The sequence below is a fragment of the Syngnathus scovelli genome, chromosome 1 (assembly GCF_024217435.2).
Source record: "Syngnathus scovelli strain Florida chromosome 1, RoL_Ssco_1.2, whole genome shotgun sequence".
NCBI classification, from domain to species: Eukaryota; Metazoa; Chordata; class Actinopteri; order Syngnathiformes; family Syngnathidae; genus Syngnathus; species Syngnathus scovelli.
In genome coordinates, this window is record NC_090847.1 from 15,055,698 (window position 1) to 15,081,521 (window position 25,824).

Here is a 25,824-nt window from a genome sequence, read left to right on the forward strand (position 1 = left end):
GCCATGTCTTGTCACCGTGGGATAGCGGGGAACAAAATTTCGGTTTGTTTGTGTGTCTTTGGTATGTGGAGAAATTGACAATAAAGCTGACTTTGACTTTGAAAAGCTGAAGTATTACAGCATGGGTAGGCAACTCCAGTCCTCGAGAACCGATGTCCAGCATGTTTTCTATGTCTCCTTGTTGCAACATTCAAATGGTCAGATAATTAACAAGGTCTGCAGAAGCTGGATAACAATCCTAGTCATTTGAATTCAGTGTATAGCAACAGGTACAAAACATGCAGGACACTGGATCTCGAGGATCGGAGTTGCCTACCCATGTATTACAGAAAACAAACTTGTCATTCTCTGGTTGAAATCGCTCAGTTTTGTAGACGGGGGAGGGGGGTGCATTCTGTCTCACACAAATGCAGAGTATAGTCGACAGCTTTACTCTGACTTGACAACCCGCTGACAGATTTGCCGAACATTTAATTCAAGAATTTAAGGAATTTTCTTTTCATACCAATACATATTTGATATGGCACAAAATTCAACACCCTAGGCTAGGCCCGGGCTTGCATTGCACTTATTTACAAGGTCATTTTGTATTGGAAAAAGAATTTGTGGATTGTTGAAGAATAAAGTGAAGAAACTTTGCACCAGTCCCTACATCCTCTCAGTACTTTGTTCAAATGTTTGTGATGTGTCCTACTACCTCGAAGTTGTCTGCAAACGTCACAATATGACAGCTCAGGATTTTTGCAGAGCAGTCATAGGTCATTAGTGTGAACAGTACGGCGCTCAGCACACAATGTCACAATTTGAGCTTGTGATAACACTGTTGCTAATGCTAATATATGCTAACACTGAGGCTGTGCTTAACATTTTTGACATGATACTTGTTAGAGATTTGCTCACTCCAACTTATTTTGCAAGAACGAAACAGGAGACAAGCAAGTTCTTTTAGACACCTGCAGGTGGAGAGTCCATTCGTCGCTGTCTGAACAGCGATTATCGAATGAAGTCTAAAAGTCTCCTCCCTGCAAGGGCATATTTATTAGGAAGAACAGAGTGGGGGTGGGAGTGGACAGGTTTGGTGAACCCCCGGCCTCTGATAAGATCAGAGCAGGGGGTGTTTTACACTATTGTGGGAAACAGAACAACTTTGATTGCTTCCCCTGCAGCTGGTCAATCAAGCAGAGGAAGCAACCACTTCATCTTACTCTGCATTGTGAGGGCCAGACGTGATTGATTTAATCATTACATTGTGAGGGCAAGACATGATTGATTTAATCATTACAGTCTACATTCCAACATAATCATAGGATCAAACTAACCTGAAAAACCCTAACATCTCCCTCCTGTTTTATCATATGATTATGCTACCCCAAACAACAAAGACAAGTAAGAAAAAAACACATATATATGTATAATGAAGAAAGAAGAATAGGAAAAATAAAAACAACAAACAATGATAGCAACACTTTCCAGTGAAGATGAGGCATTACCTTAATACCCCAGATCAAACTTATTGTGTAAGCGAAAAACCTGCTGGCCAGATGTCATTAGCAGGAAAATTCTTACACGGCCCCGTTGCCACAGGCGACCAGAATGCTATCAATAAAAACAAAAAGAAAAACACAGAAACAGTATATCTGAGGGAAGAGCGCAAGGACAACTTTGTCTCCGATGGACCATACTTTATGGTCATCTGGAACGTTCGCACCCCAGACAGGGTCATGAGGGTCAAAGGTTGCAACTGCTCTGCGTCGAGTCCAGAAGAGTTGTGTGCTCCTGTCAGCTGATGATGTCATATCCTGTAGGTGTGGTCTGTCACCCACACTGGTGCACACACTCCTGTCCAGTTGGCGGGCAGCATCGGATAAACCACCTGAAATGGCTCTCTTATCTTGACACTCATCGGTGATGTCCAGAGCTCCCATCCAGTTTCCTCCTGGAGAGCAGTCGTTGTTAATGCAGACGTGGGTCTTGTTACCTTGGATGTAACATGTGTAATTCACTCCAGCTGGTCTCTCTGTGTAGGCCACTTGTGGTATTGTTCGTCCTTTAACAGTCACATTGAGATTTGCCCAGAAGTGTTCATCATAGGCACCGTGTTTCGCTTCAGTGACATCTATTGCTCTGGCCTCCAAGCGAACTTGCGTGGAGGAAGGCGGGAGTTTCGAACACACATAGCACGCCTCCTGTGTGTGAGCTCTCACAGTGAACCTGAGGGTTGTCCACCTGTGAGGGGGAGAGATCAGGCGGCAGTAAATTTGCATTGGACACATCTTTCAGTTTGAGCGTCCTGATTAGATAATCTGCCCAGGACTGCTCTTCATCTGTTGCTTGCAACTCTCGTAGTCAATTGTAGTGCCCATTTAACTGGCAAATAGGAGTTTTGTTTTTTTTTTTTTTTTGAAACAAGCTCTACAAAAAAAAAATGTTTGTTTTGTTTTGAAAATGTTTTGAATATGAATCGAATCCATATGTTGTATAAAGCTGACTGACCTGCCCCACTATCCCTCCTCTTGAGCCATGTGACGCGCACCATGGCTCAATATTGCAGCCCATTTGCATCGGTTCTTTGGTAGGGTAGGTCATTTATAGATGCCATTCTCTAATCTTGCCCCTGTTTTGACAACTAGCTTAGCAAGTAAATGGATGGCCTCCCCGAATGGGGAGCGACTCAGCTAGCAAATGATTAGACATTTTCCCTTTGTTGTAGTTTCTTTAGTTACTTTTCAATCGTTTTCTCATTGTTTATCACAAGAATCTTAGAAATTTGAATACAAATCAAAACGTATGTTTTATTTTACTCAATTGTATGATTTAGAGAATCCATATGTAGTAAAGTTTTGTAGTACTACATATGATTTCATCATCATTTAGTTTGACTTTCTTTCCAAAACGGTTCTTAATTTCTCAGTTCACACATCTTCTACATGTGTTACTGGTTCTCCATTTTTTTTTCTCTAGTTAATTATCAATCCAAAAGCTACGTGTTTCTTTCTAACATTCAACCTGCTCAAAATCACTCTTTCATCAAAGTCGCTCTAATTTTCCATAGTAGTCGCCAACAACTTCAACCATTCAACCTGTAATTTCTTTTCATTCAGGCTATCATTCATCAATGTTCATTTGCATCTCACACGCAGTCTCCAAAAAGGAGTCTTTCTATCACATTGGTCCCAATTCATCCAAGCTCACCACACAACATTCATATATCATTTTCAACTTAGGTTTCCTGGTAGAACAATCCACCAATTCAAAAAAGACTTAACTAAACCAAAAAACTGGCAAATTAATCTGAATTTTTTCTTTGTTTTTAAATTTGAAGAACTCAATCTCTCAGATTTAGCTTGCATTTAGAATTTTATATAATCTTATAACACAACCAATCAATTATTCCTATTAAATGTAGCATTGCAAAATCTTAAATTCACAATTTAGCTTCTTCCAATTCCTGAAAGCATGTTCTGTCATTTTTTTTCTTCGAATTTCTCATGTGGGCTCGACACTTAACATGCACTAGTGTGGATTAGTTTCTGCTTGCAAACAGATTTCTCTCTTTTTCCTCTCATTTTTATCTTTCAAAATCATTTCTGTTCTGCTGTGCAAATTGGATAGACCACAGTCTAGCAAATTTTTTTTATACTAAAACTTTAGCCAATGTTCATCATTTTAACATACGCACACACATGCACAGCTCTCGCACGCAAAAGGTAGTTCCCAGCACCAATGATTCGTCACAGGCTGGCCATTTCCTGTGGTCGATCATGAGCTGGTCCCTCCCATGCACACGAGGACAGCACATTCTAATTTTATTTATTTATCTTCTAGAAGCAAGTTGCATTTCTTTACCACTTGAACTCTCAACTTCCTTTCTACTCCATACTTTCTCTTCCACTTCGGCATATATTGCATACAATTAAGAAATCTACTTGCCATGAACTTCTCGTTTTAAAGAAGAGCAGAGCAAGAGATTTACCGTTTTTATTTCCCATATTAATTCTAGTAGTTTTAGGTTATACAATCTCTTTGTCTCAAAAATATTATTATTATTATTATTACTATTATTACTTATTTATTTATTTAACTATTGCTTTGAGGATCCTCAATGCAGGTTTAAATTGACCTTTCAACAAATTACTAGCCTGTTTTATTGCCATGGATCAACGCTAGAACTGCTTTTTAGTCAATTTATCCTACCAGTCACACACTCAATCACACAAACTCCAGCGCTTTTTTAGGCCTCATGGCTCGGACAAACCAAAGCCGTATCTCATAGCTCGGATAAACCAAAGCCGAATCTCATAGCTCGGACAAACCAAAGCCGTATCTCATAGCTCGGACAAACCAAAGCCGTATCTCATAGCTCGGACAAACCAAAGCCGAATCTCATAGCTCGGACAAACCAAAGCCGAATCTCATAGCTCGGACAAACCAAAACCGAATATCATAGCTCGGACAAACCAAAGCCGTATCTTTAGCGCTTTAACTTACTTGTCCCCTGGTTCGTTGCACCGCCGGATCCCGTCAATCCACCTCTGTCAGACGAAGGCAGACCTAAGATGCTGGCCCAGCGAAGAATTCTCTTCCCAGGACTTTCTTTTCCAGGTCCTCCTAATGGACGCTGGCTTGTCGACAATGCAGCACGTCCTCCTTCGCCGGTCAGATGGTGGGTATGAGGATCCCGGGTTTCGGCACCAAAATGTTAGAGATTTGCTCACTCCAACTTATTTTGCAAGAACGAAACAGGAGACAAGCAAGTTCTTTTAGACACCTGCAGGTGGAGAGTCCATTCGTCGCTGTCTGAACAGCGATTATCGAATGAAGTCTAAAAGTCTCCTCCCTGCAAGGGCATATTTATTAGGAAGAACAGAGTGGGGGTGGGAGTGGACAGGTTTGGTGAACCCCCGGCCTCTGATAAGATCAGAGCAGGGGGTGTTTTACACTATTGTGGGAAACAGAACAACTTTGATTGCTTCCCCTGCAGCTGGTCAATCAAGCAGAGGAAGCAACCACTTCATCTTACTCTGCATTGTGAGGGCCAGACGTGATTGATTTAATCATTACATTGTGAGGGCAAGACATGATTGATTTAATCATTACAGTCTACATTCCAACATAATCATAGGATCAAACTAACCTGAAAAACCCTAACAATACTGTTTCCTTGTATACTACATCCTTTGCTTGAAAATGGTTACGATTTTAGCGCACCCTAACTGCCAAGTCATAGATGTAGAAAAGTGGTGTGGGACAGTATTAGGTAAATGATGTTCCAATTTTGGGACGTTTATAATTTATAATAATTTGTCTTGGTCCCAAAATTTTGAATTTGGGTTGGTGCAAAAGACTGACTTAGTTGTTTAATGTCACACTTGTGGTTAGGCAGGCACTTCAGAGACCAAGCGATTTATACATAAGCCTTTATAAAGTCACTTTTCTATAATATGTCCCTTTTAAAGGATTGCCACCATTCAAAAGTGATCCTAATTCCATTTGGAGCATGGCATTATTATAAACGATTTGACTTAATCAGGCCTCAGCGAGAATCTGCTATATCTTGCCCCTATGAAAAACAGTAAATGACTCCCCTGCCAACTATAAGTCTGGCCTTAATTCCCGAGGATACATTTGTGCATTAGTTGCCACCCGCCATCAAGATGTGACACCCCTGTTACTACAATGCTTTGCACTCTGTCAGAAATAAATAAAAAATATCATAATGTGCTTGGGCCACCTGGAGGCCTTAACAGATGCCACATCAGCAGTAATAGCCAGGAAACTGGGGGAACAGATTGGGGCGCTCTCTTTTGCTGCGTCACCTCAGCTTTTCAAACAGTGTTCCAAAGAAAATGATCACCCCGTGAACTGGCGATATAACTATCAAATTGGCGGTGTCCCAGTCCACCTTAGGAAAGGAAGCATATTAAGTCCCCCACACAAACATCAACAGAGAATTACAATAAACCCCATCCAGCATGGGTTAAATAAACATGTTCCCTTTTTTTTTTCTATTTAATTTCTATTTCATCCTAGCTATTTAGCAATACTGGGGAAAAAAAATCACCTTTTGCATTTTTTGTGCACTCTAAGGTGCACTATGATCTCATAAAATTCCAGCTGATAGCAAAGTAATTTGTGTCATTCAGTATGTATTAATATGCGATGCATATTGATTGTCAATCCATCAAATAACTGGTCTTCTAAAAATGTCTGACACATTTTGGTAAAAAATAATGTCAGCACGCATAACATCTTTCAAAGTCCCCTCTTAGCCACATTTGGGAAGCATGTTTATCTCGAGTACGCCCCCCCAAAAAAAAAAAAAAGTTTGCCTTTTCTGGTTCAAAGCAGTTAAGCAGGTACTTTTGGCCATTTCAAGTTGTACTGAACTTCAAAAATAAGCTCAGATTGTGCTGCCACATTTCAACCTTATGTACTAGACAGATGGTCAACACCAAAATACAAAGACCTTGAATTTTCAGTGTGTGTGTATGTAGAGCCTGATGGAAAAGTTTGATGACTTGCCATAAAACCGATGCAATAACTGCTTCTTGGTTAGGAATATTTGCTATAAAAGTGTAATCGACAAATGTCCAAATAGCGAGTGTCCATAGAAACCTTGGATTATTATATCTTAAAAGCATTGCCATTATTCTCTCTATCATCTTCTTGCAGATCAAGACTGACAATCTGTAGTGGAGGTGAGAGTGAAGAGCGGGGCATGGCAGAGGGGATGATTGCTTCTCAAAGTGGTAAGCAGAAGCTAGATGCTCGCTATTGATTATATTTTTTAAAAAAAAGCCCCTTTTTGTTTACTTAAGGTGATGTAATCCCTTTTTTGCCTGACTTGTGGAGCTTTTTAAGCAAGTCAGAAAAGGACAAAAAGCGCAGACGTTAAACTGAGGTCAGACTGACACGCTTGCTTCTTCTTTATTCACTTGCCGCGTCTTGAACTTTAGCTCACCAAATACGCTTTTTCCGCCCTCCTTTTTTTGTACATTTGCCGCAACTGCACTCGGTACAAAATGACAGATGCTGCCTTTTTGGGACGCGCAGATCGTCGCCATGAAATTGTAAAATGATGGGATTTCTTGTAAACAGGCTGACTTTTGAATAAGTTGGATAAGAATGTTACAACTGCAACATGCAGCATTACAATAGTTTGCTCTATGATGCATTTGACCTTGTTGTAGTGCCTCCAAGTGATGTATTGGCATTATTGTATGTTCCCTGAAAGTCTGGTGTCATTGGCCTAAAACTCATGCAAGGATAAATGACAACTTACATTAAGAATGGCATGAGATGAAAGACAAATGTGGCAAAGGGTGGGAGTCGCAGAATTCACATTCCCAATGTTGCTAATGTTATTCTCTGTGGTTCCTAACTTGGTTTTTAACTTTGTTCTTGACTTGGATTTTGACTGATTCCCGACTTGCTTTTTAGATTCTTGACTTGGTTCCTTTCCTCAGAAACAGAAAAGAGAAGGTGCTGGTCTTGCTCCACAAAACCTGGGTCGGTAGGGGCTGAAAATTCAGCTGCCCAAGTTTTAACTGAGCAACATGAAATTTAGTTAACATGGGCGTAATAAATACATCCATGTTTTTATTTATTTATTTATTTATGAAGTACATGTAGACGTGTCAGATATTCCCACTTATCAGATTTTTCATACCCGAATTTTTTTTTAAGAACTGGTGGAACTAATGCACTAATAGACTTGTACAGCATGTTCTCTGCAAAGCAGCAGTCAAGGCACGTCTGATCGCAGCTCAGTGGTCCCACGCGAGACTTTTAATTGCAGGACGCAGTCTAGTGTGTCTGCCGACATGAGATTTGTTGTTTTCTGTTATTGTTTTTCTCTTGGCCCACACATCAGTCAAATGTGGTCTGCTTAGATCTGCTGTCTCATTTTCACGTCTTAAAAGAGAATAATGACGCTTGAGAGCAAACCTGCTTCTTTTAATCCTTTTTCTCCACTTCCAAGAGACTGATAGATCATGTAAATGTTACCTAGCTTGGATTTATTAATACATACTTAATGGCTTCTTTCTGGGACAATTACAATCTTAAATGGGACGTATTACGTAAAAGTGACTTTTCAAATGTTCAGACAAAGTAAGATGTATTTCAGGAGGGCCTGCCTACCCATGAAATGTGAAATCAAACAACCAAGTAAGTCTTGTCAATTGCTTATTTCTGAAAATGTGTCTCTTTGATCAGTGTGTGTTTCTAATAAGCAGCATATAGTATTTGATTGGAGCAAATTGGTATTTGGCGATGTGATATACTACATATACAGCTCTTCAAGTTTAACATGGCAGCTTGGTGATGAAGTGCTGCCTCCTAGAAGAAAAATACATTCCATGCTGTTTAGCTGTAATCCTTGGGGTATTTAGGTGAAAATCATGCCACAGAAATTGTATTACAAAAGGAATAATGTTTTGGGGTAAATTTGACCCGAGGCGTATTTCCTTTATTTTAATAAACTCATAAAGGACCATCAGATAACAGTTGTTTTTTGTTTTGTTTTCTTTTACAATTACAAAATTTGAAAAGAAAAACAACTTGTTTGCTGTTCTTTTTTTAATACAGCAAATCAAAAAACAGAAATCAGGTAATTTCCTCTTTTCTGTTTTCAATTTCCTAAATCAACAGGAACAACAAATGGCCCAAAAGTACACAGACTGGAGGCACTCTGTTTCCTGTCTTCGACTTGGGCTAAGAAAAAAAGTTAATTGCTTGTTGTTATCAAAATCTAATACAAAAATTAAATATTTACAAGAATTATGATTAGAAGACAACAGCTGCAGTTAAATGGGACATTGTTGAATTGCTTTGGCAGGCAATTAGATCCTTTAAAAAGAAGCAAATTAACCTTCAATTTCAAGTGTTAAATATCACTAAAATGGCCTATTAACAGTTTTGTTGTTGTTATGGACTATGTTCTCTTATTATTATATACTTTACTCTATATACAGTGTATATATTTTCAGCATGGGGTTAGAGAAAGTTGTGTGAGGGGTTTTTGGGTTGCTGTCATAAGTGATGGAGATGCGCTTGATATTTGCTGACCGAACCTCAGTGACGGTGAGTGTCGTCATCTTCTTCGCCAATCTTGTATCGTGCGATGGCACTGTCAGACCTGGTGTCCTACTTTAGCCCTGATGGACGTCAATCTCAAGTCTCTCAGCCAAACAACAGCAATCCCTCCCCAAAAAAATCCACATTAAGTGGAATTGGAAAGAATCTACATGTTGGTAAAACTGTGTATTGGTCGGTCATCACATTTGTCATCATTTGTATTGCAAACTACTAATCATGATACACACAGCAGAGTTGGCCATATACGACCAATGTGCATGCCATGATTTATGCGCTCAATCCTGTTGCCAGTTGTTTTCTAACACAGCAACCTTGCACAATGGCAACAAATTGAATGATGAGAAATACTCCCGAGTTAAAATGTTCACGGTTTACTCAGTCACTTTTACAACTGTAATCATATCATCAATGTGATATTTTCTTTCTCTCACAAGTTATTTTCAATAATTGCTATCATCCACAATAGAAATGATCAGAACTAAGGTAATCTATAGAGTGCAAGAAACGTCCAGTGAGTGCTTGGTCACACATAGGCCGTGTGTGTGTCTCGAAAAATACAATAATCCACAAAGTCAACAGCACTCTCAGCCATGCACGATCAATGTACTGTATATTCTATAATTCGTACAATCTCAGTTGTTTATGATAATGGCTACCTTGCTCAATAGAAATAAACAGGACCAATAGAAATAACCCATAACGATATGGACATGGATAATTTACGTGCCCGTGCAGCACTGAGCTTTTGAGGATTTTATTGACTCGATCTGTTCCTTTCTTTGGTGAAATGCAGTAGTTATCATGAGGAACTAGCTATAGGAGCTTTCTTTTCATAGAGAGGGATACCGGCCAAAGAAGAACACATGATAAAATTGTAAAATAGCTCTTATGTTGACTAAAAAATATTTAATAAATCACCTAAAAATATCAATCTATACCAGCAACTTACAGTGCCAGGCGAACCAATTAAATGCCGTTCTTCCTGAGACTAATAAAATAGCATATAATTGTCCTACTGCGGAGCGGCACGGTGGGGCATTGGTTAGCACGGCCGCCTGACAGTTAAGAGGTTGCGGGTTCCATTCCACCTCCGGCCCTCCCTGTGTGGAGTTTGCATGTTCTCCCAGATTTCCCACTGAGTAAATTTGTGAGTAAATTGAGACAACATCATAAGTATTTCAACATATATACGTTGATGTGCCCTATTTTGTTCGGCAGTGTGCTCTGAAATGTTCCCAATGTATATTATTTACCTTGGCTCCAATAATGTTAGGAGACACTGAATTATTGTACCTAATTGTACAGCCTTTATATTCAGCTTTGATGTTGTTTTTTCTTTCAGTTTGTATTCGTCGCTCACGGCCTCGCTAAGCAGCTTCTTTTTCCCCTTCTAAGACTTAATTAGGCGCCTGCTATTTTCCTGCGTGGAAAAATAACAGTCAACACAAACAAACCCAAAATGGGAAGAAAAGCCACAGGGATAAAGAGAGTGATAGGCAGTATACCCACAATTCCTTCTGATATTGCAGCATACACAAAAACTACCTGCTGTCTGCCCTCTTCTAACGAAACGTAATTCACTTTCACGCAAATGCGGCATCTTCATGCATTGTGGGCCGTCATTCTGCCAGCGAGCGCAAACCACACGCTCGGCCAACATGGTGGCCCGGTGCTCAACCAGATGTGCATGTATGAAAAAGAAATGGCCCAGCAAAGACAACCTATTTAAGGCAAATATGGAAGATTAAGTGCGGCACGATGGGGCACTAATTGGTACGTCCGCATCACAGCTCAGAGGTGTATGGTTTGATTCCAGCTCTGGCCTTCCTGTGTGGAGTTTGTGTGGTCTCCTTGTACCATGACCCTTGTAAGGATAAGCACCTAAGATACTGGATGGATTGGATGGATGATGACATTTTACAATTATAGACATATTGCAAGCACTGGGGTAATTTTTGACCCCACTTATGTAGTAGCTAAGGCTTAGACATTCTGGTGTGTTTGTTCCCAAAGTAACCCGTATGCGCAAAAGCCGTTTTTTAAGCCGTTACTTGCATGATCGTGTTTGCGTAAATAAATGTGGTCCGGTGAGAAGGCATTTCCTGATGTGGCTATAGACCCCCTAGCCTCGGTGTAGCGCCATCACTGACGGTTGGTAACAATAGAACATTCATAAATTAAGTGATGTGGATTCACCCAATGACAGAGTAATATTGTCACTTATAAACTGTCCAGACTTTATTTTGTACGACTTTGTCGCAAGCATAAAGGACACGCTATGATAATACCTGGCCAGGCATTCATGATAACCACCACTGTGCACGGTATAAATAAAGAGAATAAGTACAAGTCTTTTCACCGTTTATCAATGACAATTTATTACTTTGCACAATAGAAATAAACAGACCGAGCTTATTCAAGGGAATCTCGCACATAAACAAGGCACAAACTCCGTACATCTACTACTGAGTAGACAATGCCTTATAGAGGGCGACCGGGAGCAATGATGCCCGCATACACCATAGAGACCACTTTTATGTTCTAATGTTCATCCAACTGCATCCGAATATTATACACCAGGCAACTTTGATGGGTGCCTAAATCCACTCTCAAAAAAAATGAAGAAAAAAAACAATGGAAAAAAATCAACTCGCAGCAAGTATCGGGAAATAAATATTTTATGCGATGGTTTCTACCACTGAAAAGTGTCAGTGACAACATCAATAGTAATAAAGGTGTCTGGCTATGCACAGATACGGTCGCTGTGAGAGACTAAGACGATTTCAAATTGCTGTGAGCACATTTTTTGATAGTGTGCTGTAACTCTGCCAGTAGGCATTTTTACTGTGGTTGCACTTTTTTGCTCACATACACTCTTGTTGGGTCTTACGGAGCATGCACCCAAACTGCTCTGTACACAAAGTGCAGTCACTTCACTTTTAAAGTCACTTTCCTTTAGCTAATAGCGTGATGTGACTAAAAATATTGTAGAGCTGTAACCTAGCTATTAACAGTTGTTAAATGCTTGCTTTAATCCCAGGCTATTATGTTGTGTATATTATTAAAGAATGACTTTAGATAATACACGGTCAAGGACATGGACATGTCAACGCCATGCTTGCTCAAGTACAGGTATATTTGAGTAACAAGAAATTTGAATTTATTATATGATAAAATAGTGTTATTCATGGCAACCACCTCTCGGCACAATAGAAATTAGTTAAGTCAAATCAGGTTTATTTATCAGCCCTTAATCACATACAAGTCTCAAAAGAAAGAATAATTGGCCAAAGTTGACAATTATTCTCAACATCCCCTGATCTTAACTCCCAGGAGGGCAAGGAAAAACTCACAAAACCCCAACTGGGGAAAAATGAGAAACCTTGAGAAGGGGCTACCGATGGTTCACCAATTGGTTGGGTTGGATGGGTGGGTGGATGGATAGGAGTTACAGCCACCTTCCACAGAAGGTATAAACAGAATGTTTAAAAAATCCAGTCAATGAGAAGTCTACACCACATTCGGCCAAATAATGCAAGTCACTGTAATAAATACGAGCCATACCTTTACCACCTTGGATAATAGAAACGGGTGGCATGGTGTCAGACTCTCAGTGCAGAGCTTGCGGTTTTTATTTTGGCTCCGTTCTTCCTGTGTGACGTTCGCATGTTCTCACCGTGCTGTTGTGGGTTTCCTCCCACATCCCCAAAACATGTGTGGCAGGCCGATTTCCGGTAGCTGTGAGTGTGAGTGCAAATGGTTCTTTGTCTGTGTGCCCAGCAATTGGCTGGCAACCAGCTCAGGGTCCAGTATGTCCGTGACCCTTGTGAGCAGAAGCGCTCGGTTCAGAAAATAGATGGATAAGTTAGGGCTGTTCAATTAATCGAATTTTAATGGATTATAATTGTAATGAATTTTATGGATTTTGGCTCCAGATCTCAAAATTCATATAATCAAGGAATCTGGTGTTTACGTTCTGAGACGTGCATGCACAACTCAACTGTGATTCTCCTGCATGTGTGGAGATTGAAGATCCAGGCCATATTTATTAGGCAGTGTTCTACCTTAACGTGTTTAATGAACAAAAGTTCATGAACTCGTTCATATGTTGTAGTAAAAGTAAAATGGTCCTTTCCTTTGGCAGATAACTACTTAATTTATAATTTCAATGTAGTGTGGTGGGTAAAAAACAACAGCTGAGGAGCTATACAATAACATTCAGGAAATTAGCTGAAGAGGAGCATCGCTACACCTAACAAGCAGTAAGGAGAGCAGGAGTGCTGGGCCATCATTATTCAATTGGCCGCATTCCAACAAAACACAAAAAAATACCCTCCTGGTATCTTTTTTTAAGGTAACTATTAGTAAACTGCGATGTTTCCAGTGGCTCCGACCAATGCTGCTGACACAACCTGCGGAATTTTAACAATATCGTGAATGTCCCTAGAGGTGGCTTGTACGCTAGCTTGTCGGCCATCATATTAGAGATGCCCGCAGGCAGTTTTAGCGAGTTGTAGCTGCTAATTAAATGGAAAAGGCCATAGCATTAAGTGAACTTTTTAATGGTCACTTGCATGCGTTTGTAACCGACAACTGTGATTTGAGAAAGAAAAGGGATTTCTGCATTATGCTGTCTTATATGCAAACACACACACGCGTGCACACACACACGCACACACACACATACACAAGCTACATCTTTGTATTAATTTTTCAAGTCAGATTTAAGTAGAATTGCTCGTAGGCCCTGGTGAAATGCGGACTAGACGCATTGTTGTTGTAATCTTGTTACTGTGCTAATGAGGATTCACATTCTTTAATGCATACTGGTAGTGGCAACTTTTTTATCGTAGTGCGATGTAAATACTGGTCCAAATTGCATACGGTTCCGAATACTAGTCCAAATTGCATGCGGTTCCAAGCTTACGTTTATGTAGTTTTTCGTCCAAATTGTTGGTAGTGTCAGGCCCAAATCTAATGTGGTTCCTGGTGAAAAATAATTTCATTCCTAGTCCAAATATGGTTACTGTTAGAGTGGTGCTCACTCTAACTAATTTGCAAGAACCACACAGGAGACAGTATGTCCTTTGAGCACTTGCAAGTGGAGGAATTGTTCGTCACTGTACATACAGTGATGTTCGAACAAAGTCTGCCTTTGGTCTCTTGCAAGAGCATATTTATTGAGAACAAGCAGGGTGGGGGTGACAGTGGACATGTTTGGTGGTCACCTCAGCAACTGGTTAATCAGTGCGGAGGGTCCCGGCTCATTGTTTTACAAGGTTGTGAAAAACAGAAACTAGTGGGGCATTTTAGATGACTAACTAAGCAAGAATGGTTCCACATCATTTGGAAAGTTTCAACAACTGAATGGTTAAACTTTCCAGAGTCAAGGAAAGCAGAAAGGTTTAAACAAAGTTAATAATTCTAGTCTACATTCCAACATAATCATACGATCAAGATAATTTGTCAACCCTAACAGTTACCGATCTAAATTGTATGTGGCTCCAGGTTTAAATCATGTGTGGTCCAAGTTTAAATATTTCCATATTTCTATCTATTTCTATTTCTATACAGACTGAGACTCTTGGTCCAATTTTGTTTGCGAAAGTAGTTCCTCAAAACCAAAGTATTCAAAAGGCACAATTCGTAAAAGCCAAAAGTGGACCCCAAGAACTTTTATATGTCCTTTTAGGTCTACCACGTCTAGTATAATGCTTTCTGATATGCTTTGTATATATTCATATGTTGTGACAATTTATTTTTTATTTTCATAACAATGGGAACAATCTTTCATGTTGTCTCCCATGTTGTCTCCCACAATGTGTGTGTGAATGGGTGAATGTGAGGCATTGTAAAGCGCTTTCGGCACCATGTGGTATAGAGAAAAGCACTGTATAAGTGCTGTCCATTTGTGTGCTTCTATTGTAAATATTTAAGATTTATGCCAGTACAAAGCATTTACGTGGACAATCACAAGGTGGGCAACCAGTGAGACTTTCTGTGTTCCTTTGGGAGCTGTGAGTGATGGGCTTAGTGAGTGAAATGACTCCATCATATTGCTTGTGAAGGTGAGACTGACCTTTTGGATGGTCGTGTTCACGAGTCATATGGTACTAAGGAGTCGAGAGGCGACACGCGGTCGTCTCCCCGATAAAACAAGCTGGGATGTAGCCAGGCAGTTTTTAGATGGTAGGGCAGGTGATTGGAAAGCAAGCCGTGTACTCCAAAGCTGGATCCTTCATGCATCATCTGGGTTAATGATATGAATCTTTACACTGATTCACAAGTCCAATCACATGAGTCTGCTGTTCCGTAGACAAGGCACGTTAGCAGGCCCACTGGAAACAGAGTGCTCTCAAATCATTGAATCACCTCAATGATTTGCCTTGATGGCCTCATGAAATAGTGGACTCCAATGAACTGGGAGACTGATTAGAGTTAGCGAACTCACCGGACACAAAGTGAACTCAGATGATTCAGGTGAATTGACTGACTGACTTGAAAAAGTCAACTGGAAATTTACATAAACTGGAAAATAACTAGAAATACCGTTGTCTCTGATGAGTCATAGCAGCCTGATCTGACCCTTGTCAACTCACTAAAAACAAAGTGGATATCATCTGAAACACTGCAGATTTACATGATCTGAATTACTGACTAAAGATGAGTCATTTGAATTGGGAAAGGTACTGGATCTGGCCAATTAAACTTAGATGACTCAGGTGAATCGGTTGACTGATTGGAGTTAGTTAACTCACTGGAAATACTGTGGTCTCAGATGAGTCACAGGAGACGGATTCACCTGAGTAAGTTTACCAATGCATTTACATCAGGGGTCACCAACCTTTCTTAAACCGAGAGCTACTTCCTCGGTACTGATTAAGGAAAAGGGCTACCAGTTTGACACAGGCTTCTGAAATAGCCAATTTGCTCAATTTGGCTTTCACTATGTGTTATTATTGTCATTTCCAGTTCACATGTAAGTGTGATTTTAACAAGAATAGCAAAAATACAGTCAAATCTTGGTTTTTGACCACAATCCGTTCCAGAAGGCGGTTCGAGAAGCGAATTGGTCGAATTGCGAATCCATTTTTCCCATTACAAATAATGGAAATTTTTTTAATCCGTTTCAAGACAGTAAATATGTTGTGTTATGCTGTTTTTAACTAATTAGCAGTAAATCACATAGTGTGTTCTGGCCAGATCCCCTTCAGATTTTAGCCATAATAAATGGCTGAGCGAATGTCTCCGCTGGGATGGCGACAAATGTGGCATTTAGAGGGAAGTCGCTAAATCAGAAAAGGTGATGCATGCACACAGAGCAGCTCAAAAAAAGAAATTGGCTGTTTGTCACTTTGGATAAGGTCACAGTGTAATGCGAGGTAATTGACTGTGGTCGGGATGTTGCGCTCAAAAAACAAAACAAAAAAAACTGCACCACGACGACATTCCTCGCTTGTTATCTGGCTTCCAAGTAAATGGATGTCGTTATCGGGGGCATCATTGTAATTAATGTGATAATTTATTCATGCAGCTATTCAAACAGGCCTCTGAAGCAGAGTAAACATAAGTGTATACACAAGCGCTCTGTAGACGAAAGTATTGGGACAAACCAGTAGGACACTGTTGGTATACGCTGACGGACATTAATTCTAATATACCCAACTAAAGGCAAGTCTGCTTAGCTTTTGGCTCATTCACCAAACCCCTCTTTAATCAAAAAGAAAAAGAAAAAAAATCAAATTCAAGACAGATCCAATGAATCTGTCGTAAGTCAGCCAACCAATACTTGATTCAACAGAGTCTGCGTTTTTTCTTGTTAGCCTACCAATTCAGCTTGTGTACGTATTGTAGCCGTAGCCAGCCAGATGATTCCAAGGATCTAGGTAAAAAAAGACCTCCAAAGACCACACTTGAATTTCACACTTGATAGTTGGACAGCCACTCTTGGGATGTGATTATTTGTATGGAAGCATTCCTGGTTGAGTTTGATGTGTCCTCCTGGTTAATTAAATTTGCAGTGCTTGGCCCAATGCGTCGCAGATAGACTTAAATTGCTTTACTGTTTAACTGGAGGAATGCATAACGGTGCGGCTTGACTGGCATTTGTGATTGAAAACATTCCTGGAAGTGACTGTTAATCTTATTTATAGTGCGTTACCGTGAATAAGCAAATACATATGAGCGCTTACCGTCACGAGTGTTTTCACAATCATGCCGTAATGAGACGTGTCGGGAAGCAGGTGCACTTCTTTTCCCCGACTTCCTATGCAGCTGTGCTGGGCAGATTGAGAATTAGCTGCTAGCGTGCAGAAGTTATTACATGCTGAGCGTGACCCCACCAGCAAACTACAGCATGAAAGACGCTTTTCAAACAACTCGAGCAGCGACTCGGGAAGAATAAAAACAGAAAATCAAGTGGCTGCTGGCTTGCGCAGACTTTTATTGGCAGCCATTGTCATGGTCGCATCTTTCTTCTCGTGTCAGCCCTGCTAATAAAGTCGCTTCCGCGGTGCCATGCTAATAAAATCAATCTGGGGGAAACAACTAAATCTAGAACAGGTTGTTAAGAAAGGTTACCCAAGATCCCTTGCACATATTGGATTAGACCCAATTCACTTCAATAATGCTGTGATACAAAAATATTTCCACCCATCACAAACTCTAATATCAATTTGACACATTTTAGACCAATAATTATGCAATAAAGTGATCCCTTGTTTATCGCAGGAGATGCGCTCCAGAACCACTCGCGAAAAAATGCGAATTATAAACAGTATATGTACATAATGTTTAGAAATTTTAACACCACTGTGTTGAAATTTTCAACACGTAGTGTTACTTGTTGGCCGCTAGAGGGGATGGGTGTATTGTAAGTTAATTAAAAGCGTGGTTTACCTTGCCAAGCAATGCAAAGTGTCCACCTTCAAAATTACCACACTACACTATCCCGGGTGACATCATGCATAGTGAAATCAAAGTCAGTCACGGTTACGCATGAACTCCTTTGGCATTGTCGTCCAGTCCACAATATTAAAGCTTTTTAAACCCTCCCCAATACTTTTACGCATCATAAACCTTAATAACCATTCCCACACGGTTCTGTGCATGTGTTCTAGCTTTACAGTAAATTAAAAAAAAAAAAAAAACGTGATGTTGTCACATCCCACCTCCTTCTGCACCGGTTGGTGCTGTTCCCTGGCGTGTGGCCGGCTGCCGGCCTCATGCGCTTGTCCTCAGTCATGTCCGCAGTGTCGCACTTGCTCAGAGGCACGCACCGTGCTTTGATCGCTCATTGCTGCTGTCCCAACTCTTTCTCCATGTCGGTGCATTTTTCCTTCGTACGCGGCTGTGTCACATCTGCATTGCAAAAGGTGAAGCGCGAAATGGCAAGGGATCGCTGTGCCTTCAGAAAAGTTTTGACAAAATTGACAAACGAACAGATATCTTACACAGTTTTCTCCCCTTTTCACGTGTAGTAGCGTCTCTGCGATAGGTGAAGCGCAAAGTGGTGAGGGATCACTGTATTTTATCCACTCCCATTGCTATATGATACGATTCACTCCCATAACAAAATGATAATGGGATACAATCCACCTCAAAAACAATGTCACAATACACTCCAATTCCGATATGATTTGACTCACTTCAATATCCATCCATCCATCCATCCATCCATCCATCCATCCATCCATCCATCCATCCATCCATCCATCCATCCATCCATCCATCCATCCATCCATCCATCCATCCATCCATCCATCCATCCATCCATCCATCCATCCATCCATCCATCCATCCATCCATCCATCCATCCATCCATCCATCCATCCATCCATCCATCCATCCATCCATCTTCTTCCGCTTATCTGGGGTCGGGTCGTGGGGGCAGCAGCTTTAGGAGGGACTCCCAGACTTCCCTCTCCCCAGCCACTTCATCCAGCTCATCCCGGGGGATCCCAAGGCGTTCCCAGGCCAGCTGAGAGACATAGTCTCTCCAGCGCGTCCTGGGTCGTCCCCGGGGTCTCCTACCGGTGGGACATGCCCGGAACACCTCCCCAGGGAGGCGTCCAGGAGGCATCCTGATAAGATGCCCGAGCCACCTCATCTGGCTCCTCTCAACGTGGAGGAGTAGCGACTCTACTCCGAGTCTCTCCCGGATGACCGAGCTTCTCACCCTATCTCTAAGGGAGAGCCCGGACATCCTGCGGAGAAAACTCATTTCGGCCGCTTGTATCCGAGATCTCGTTCTTTCGGTCACAACCCATAGCTCGTGACCATAGGTGAGGGTAGGAGCGTAAATCGACCGGTAAATTGAGAGCTTTGCCTTTTGGCTCAGCTCTCTCTTCACCACAACGGACCGGTACAGGGTCCGCATTACTGCCGACGCTGCACCGATCCGCCTGTCGATCTCACGCTCCATCCTCCCCTCACTCGTGAACAAGACTCCAAGATACTTGAACTCCTCCACTTGGGGCAGGATCTCATCCCCGATCCGGAGAGGGCATTCCACCCTTTTCCGATCGAGGACCATGGACTCGGATTTGGAGGTGCTGACCCTCATCCCGACCGCTTCACACTCGGCTGCGAACCGTTCCAGCAAGAGCTGGAGATCACGGCCTGAAGAAGCCAACAGCACCACGTCATCTGCAAAAAGCAGAGACGCGATGCTGAGGTCCCCAAACCGGACCCCCTCAACACCTCAGCTGCGCCGAGAAATTCTGTCCATAAAAATTATGAACAGAATCGGGTGACAAAGGGCAACCTTGGCGGAGTCCAACCCTCACTGGGAACGAATCCGACTTACTGCCGGAAATGCGGACCAGACTCTGGCATCGGTGATACAGGGACCGAACCGCCCTTATCAGTTGGCTCGGCACCCGGTACTCCCGAAGCACCCTCCACAGAACCACCCGAGGGACACGGTCGAACGCCTTCTCCAAGTCCACAAAACACATGTGGACTGGTTGGCGAACTCCCATGCACCCTCGAGGATCCTGCCGAGGGTGTAGAGCTGGTCCACTGTTCCACGGCCAGGACGAAAGCCACATTGCTCCTCCTGAATCCGAGGTTCGACCTCCCGACGGGCCCTCCTCTCCAGCACCCCTGAATAGACCTTACCAGGGAGGCTGAGGAGTGTGATTCCCCTGTAATTGGAATATGTAATATATTAAGATTCACCGCAACACTGTTTCATGTGTTGTTGTTTTTATTTTTTTGGGGGGAGTGGGGTTGGTATGCCCTTTTTTGCACTTGCAACGTGTTCACCAATGTTGTTTACCAAGCCTTAAAATCTCTGACTCGCCATGAGGGAGGATGTGTGGTGTCTGCGTGGCATCTAAATTGTGCTCTCCACCTCTTTCATATATATAAAAATAAAAACACGCCCGTCCCCTTCTAAAAGCATGTTTTCGACAGCTTCACAGCTTTGATTGTGCTGTCAATCTCGACAAAACGTTTTTTTCTCTTGCGATCACTGCCTGAAATGAGGGAGCTTAAGCCCCCCCTCAGAAGGATGCATTGCAGTGGTTGCCCTTTTCTTTCAGCTTGTCCTGCCTTGTCTTGTTTTAATTTCATTAAAAGTTCTCAGTACCTCCGGGTGTCTTCTCTTTTCCTTATATTTTTATTGAATGCACAAAGCTTGCCAAGGCTTCTCCTGCTGGGGTGCTAAAGTTGCTCACACTGCGCTCAAGTCAAAATTGGATGAAAGCGTCGACAGCAGTGATGCTTTTAGCGCTTCAAATGCATTTATGACACAGCGGGTTTACCCTTGTTTGTCTTACAAAACACACATAAGGATATAATCTATCATAAGTATATAATTCAGATCAGGAATGTCTTATTGGCTTTAGAAAGATTATTGCAGTGGTTCTCAAAATGGGGTTCCCGGCCTGCTGGGTGTCCTTGACAACATTTGTTTTTAAGTTTTAAAAAGGTGTATACAGTACATACGGGGACTGCTGTGCCAATTAAACAAGCATACTATCCCAAGTAGAGAATGCAGTTTCTGCAGAAAGAAATGCTGTGATTGAATTGTTGAAATGTAGAACGTGAGTCCAGAAGTTGGACTGGTCTTGATCGGTCAAGACACGTCAAAGGAGGAGGCAAATGTAAAATATTAACTTGGGAGTTAAATTGTGAAACTTGGTGACTTTGATTTGAATTTAGTATGAAATATAGAAGAAGGAAATTATGTAAACCAATTCATAATTTGGTAATGTAACTGAGAATATGAGACTTTGGGGATTATAATAAATGGTAACATGTTTTAGCTAAACAATTGGCATAGCGTGAATAGATCAAAACACGTGAAAAGAGGAGAAAACAGAAAATTATCTGTTAATTTGTCAATTTTGTCAAAATATTTATAAATATACAGTGATCCCTCGCCAGTTGGCACTTCGTCTTTGGCGAATGCGCTACTTTGCAGGTTTATATAAGTGACGGAAGAACAGCGTTTAAATACACGCTGATAGCGCCTGGCGTGCCTCTGAGCAATGTACATCACTGCGGATGTGATTGAGTTCAAGCGCAGGAGGCGGCAGCCGACCACGTGCTCAGGAAGAAGCACCAGCCGGTGCAGAAGAAGTCAAGACACGTGAAAATATCAAGTGTTTTTTTTTTTTTTTTTAATTTACTGTAAAGGTACAATACATGCACAGAACAGTGTGGGAATGGTTATTAAGGGAATGGTTGTGTAAAACTATTGGGGAGGGTTTAATATTGTGTACTGGACGGCAATGCAACAGGAGATGCATGCGTAACCGCGCCTCACTTTGGTTTCACTGTGCATGATGTCCCCCGGGTTAGTGTAGTGTGGTAATTCTGAAGGTGGACACGCTGCATTGCTTGGCAAGGAAAAAACACTATTCTAATTGACTTGCAAAAAATCCATGCCCTCTAGCGGCCTACAAGAAACACCACATGATGAAGATTTCAATACGATGGTTTTTAAATTTCTACATGTATCGTTTCTACTTCGCGGATTTTTGTTTTTTGCTGGTGGTTATGGAATGCGTCTCCCGCGAAAAACGAGGGCTCACTTTATATAATTTATATAATAACCTTAAGGTGTCCTGAATTTGGAGAATGTTTGGAAGTTTAAATGATGTGAATATGTGTTAGTGACGGAGTAAAAAGGCTTTAAAGAGTTCTCTTTTCTTGAAATTAGGGGGTTTCAAATTATGGGGCCAATCTCTGATAAGGAAATCAAAATATTAAATGTTACCAAACATTTGTTTGAGCTGGATCGGCTGGATGTTTATTGACAAAAAAAAAGTCATAATTCCAATTTTACAACAATTAAATTGTATGTGGTGTGTCTGAGACAGAGATAAGTCAGGCAAGCATCATGCAAGTCATTTCAAACCGTTAAAAATTTAACATGATTTAAAATCCTATGCGTTATTCCAAAGTTAGCCTTGTTCTGAAGTGTGAGTTGAAACTGGAATTAGTATGCTACCCGAAAGCGGTGGAAAGGAGAGAAGCATCTTCACTTTAAAGCGAGTTCATTAACAGGGAAATGCCACGCCAAGCGACAATGGTGAGGAGGAGACTATATCGTCAGGCGCGTGGGCGAAGCGCCAGATGCCAGGCCGTCCAAACGACTCCTCCTTTAATTGCGTCACGTCAAGCAATTTGACAGTGATTCATTGGGTTGCTGTGACGAGGAGTCTGTGCAGCTGGAAGGTTAAAATCCCAGCTGTGCTGACTTGTTAACAACCGCACTAGGCTGTGCACAGATTTTTTAGACTCTTTTTAAACACTGACTTTTATTTTAAAATACATTTAATTGAGTAAAAGTATTGATGCGGCACGGCGAGGCACCGGTTAGCACATCAGCCGCATAGTTCAGAGGTGCAGGATTCAATTGCAGCACTGGTCTTGTGCAGTTGGCATGTTCCGGGTGCTCTGGCTTCTCACTCCCAAAATAACATGCATGTTAGGTTGATGGACCGCTCGTTCGTAGGTGTGATTGTGAGAGTGAATGGTCGTTAGTCTAGTCTAGTGCCCTGCGTTTGGCTGGTGATCAGTTCAAGTGTACCCTGCCTACTGGGGGACAGGTGCCTGGACACTCACCACCCTCGTGAGGATAAGTGGTTCCGAAGATGAATGAATGCTAAATATACTTTTTTAATTTTATTGTTTTATATTTATATATTATATATTATAAATTTTCTACCCCAAAATACACCAAATTTGTGTCACAAATGCTTACAATTTGTTGTACAGAGAATAGATGAATGTATACAAATAGCAGCAAAAAAATTTTAATATTTTTTTTAAATAACATCAATTTAATAGTGTTAATAATATTAGGAATTTTTTTTAACACAAAATCAAATGTCTTGACAGTAGTTTTTAAATGAATTATTGTTAAATTAAAAAATCATAAAAATATGTAATAAGATGCACTTTTGTTTTTAATGATTTTAATCAGTTGAACAAGATATAAAATAAGTAAATGTTGAATTAAAACTATACATAGTTACAATGCTAAAGTACAAAAATATATATTAAAATAAAAAATAATTCATGTATTTACTTACCTTAGGTATTTATTCATTCATTTTCTTCCCCAAATAATATTTTCAAATACGCTGACATGAATTACATTTTTCTTTTAATTATCGTATCAAACAGAACCAATTATCTGTATTCTATTGTTTACACTGCCTCCGTGTTTGGGGTTCCACTGCTTCAAGAACTATTATGGTGAGCCATGCTACTTTTTATAGTGTTTGGAGCTAATAAAGCTCACAAAGCTGATGCTGATGAACTTGGAAATTGTTCAATATGCATTTAATTAAATAACTCTCTGTGTGTGTTTGTGTGTGTGTGTGTGTGTGTTTGTGTTTGTGTTTGTGTTTGTGTTTGTGTTTGTGCGTGCGTGCGTGCGTGCGTGCGTGCGTGCGTGCGTGCGTGCGTGCGTGCGTGCGTCACTGGTCTACGAGCAAGTATGTATATGCAGAACAACCAGAATAAGCAGATTAGCAGGAAATGGCCTGTGTTAGAGACCAAGGTGTGCTGTAATGCACAGCGTTGAATGATTCATACACGAATAATGTATCCTACCTGCTCGCGACGTGTGCGCCAGTTAATGCAGCCGCTGACACAGCCATATTTTAGTTTATTTATCTTACTTCTACTCACATTGGTCACCGCCATTTGTTTCTGGCCGTGACAGCCAGTTCGACATTGATGTGTGGGAAAACCAGTGGGGAATTTCATCAGGCTGGCAAGGGAAGAACGATGATCTCAAACACAAACATGTCTGACTGGATTGATACAATCCTAAGTATTTGGAGCCGAGAGAAGAATAGGGTTAAACACATGAAATGGTATGCTCAAACAGTTCATTTGGAAATTGAGACCCAGTCACATCATTTCACGATACAATCTACCGTAATTTCCGGACTATAAACCGCACCGGACTATAAGCAGCACCAGCTAAAATTCGGGGATATTTTAGTTTTTTTCTTACATAAGCCGCACCGGACTATAAGCCGCACGTGCACACGAGTTTTTTTTACAAAGAAAGACAGTACACAGAAAGCCTTTTAAAAGTTTTAATAACATACTTTAACATATCTTTCTAAACATTACCTGTGACGCAGCAGTAGTACCACAGCAACACGGAAGTGTGCACTGCTTTGTGTAATCTCTGAGTCACATGGCAGAGTAAGAGAAAGGGTTTAGAGCCCTTTGACGCAGGTCACCTAGCGTGCATTCCTACTAAAACTCATAATAGTCACAAGCAACACAGCTAGAATAAGCAGCAGGCATAGTAGTGTTTCAAAAGAGTATTTTTGTTGTTGTTTTTTTCTTCAAGATACCGCACAACGGTGGTCCACAGCCTTTTTACGAGTGTATAAAAGTGATCAAGTCATCACAAAAATCACGAAAAAAATCTTATATAAGCCGCACCTGACTATAAGCCGCAGGGTTCAAAATTTTGAAAAAAAGTTGCGGCTTATAGTCCGGAAATTACGGTACTTGCTTTATGAAGCGTTATTCCAAAGTGTTAATACATTAAACTCTGTTTAATAATTGAATTATTTATCCCCCAAAAAAATCTAATTTGAAATATTAAAAAATGTTGATAAATATAATAAACAAATCCTAAATGATACAATAGCTACTACTTGTATTTTTAACATTTGCGGTTTTGATGAGTTTGGGCGGAGGGACAGATGGATGTTATTTGATCAGTAATTAGGCTCTACCAATACAAATAGTCCTGCAAATAGCATAATTAGCTGTGGAGTAATCCATTAACACATCATGCTAGCTCGTCAAAGCATCATTATCAACACTGACAAAAAAGAGGGTTGTTTCACAGAGAGAATTGGATGATTAGTCCTCTTCAAGGCAAATCGTGACACCCTATGATTTACATCAAGTCGTCCAAAGATGCAAAATGAAACCAAATGTGGCAACAACTGTGCACACATGCACGTCTATTCATGTATACATTTGGTGAAGGTTGATGGCCTTGCCATCAATCTCATCCAGATGAGGTAAACATAAATTGACTGTTATGTCTGAAAATATGTTCAACTTTGCAACCCACAGTAATGTTTGCAGTAATGTTTGATAAGCGTTGACCAATACTGTAGGGTAAATTATTGATTTAGAACACCTTCGAAATCAAGTGATATGCCAAATAAAAAGTCACGGACTGTGCCCGAATGTCCATCCTTCGCCTTTAACCCCTCATTCAAA

At 40.9% G+C, this 25,824-nt stretch overlaps 1 protein-coding gene and 1 long non-coding RNA gene across 7 annotated transcripts in view; one reads left to right on the forward strand and one right to left on the reverse strand.

Annotated features, from left to right (window-relative positions):
• Positions 1–25,824, forward strand: part of lingo2 (leucine rich repeat and Ig domain containing 2) — a 189,258-nt gene that overhangs the window by 101,530 nt on the left and 61,904 nt on the right. For 4 of the 6 annotated variants that reach the window (XR_011086168.1, XM_049759508.2, XM_049759489.2 and 1 more), the window contains one exon: positions 6,673–6,749. The exons of 1 other annotated variant lie outside the window; for it this stretch is intronic. The gene's annotated coding sequence lies outside the window, so the exon portion shown is untranslated. Of the gene's footprint in view, positions 1–6,672; positions 6,750–6,818; positions 8,506–25,824 lie in introns of those variants that run through there. One more of the 6 variants, XR_011086166.1, reaches the window with a different exon arrangement.
• LOC137839835 (uncharacterized) lies at positions 941–4,428 on the reverse strand. The gene is made up of 2 exons (XR_011086171.1): positions 1,979–4,428; positions 941–1,873 (listed from the first exon to the last, which is right to left on the reverse strand). It is a non-coding gene; the product is annotated as an uncharacterized lncRNA (long non-coding RNA).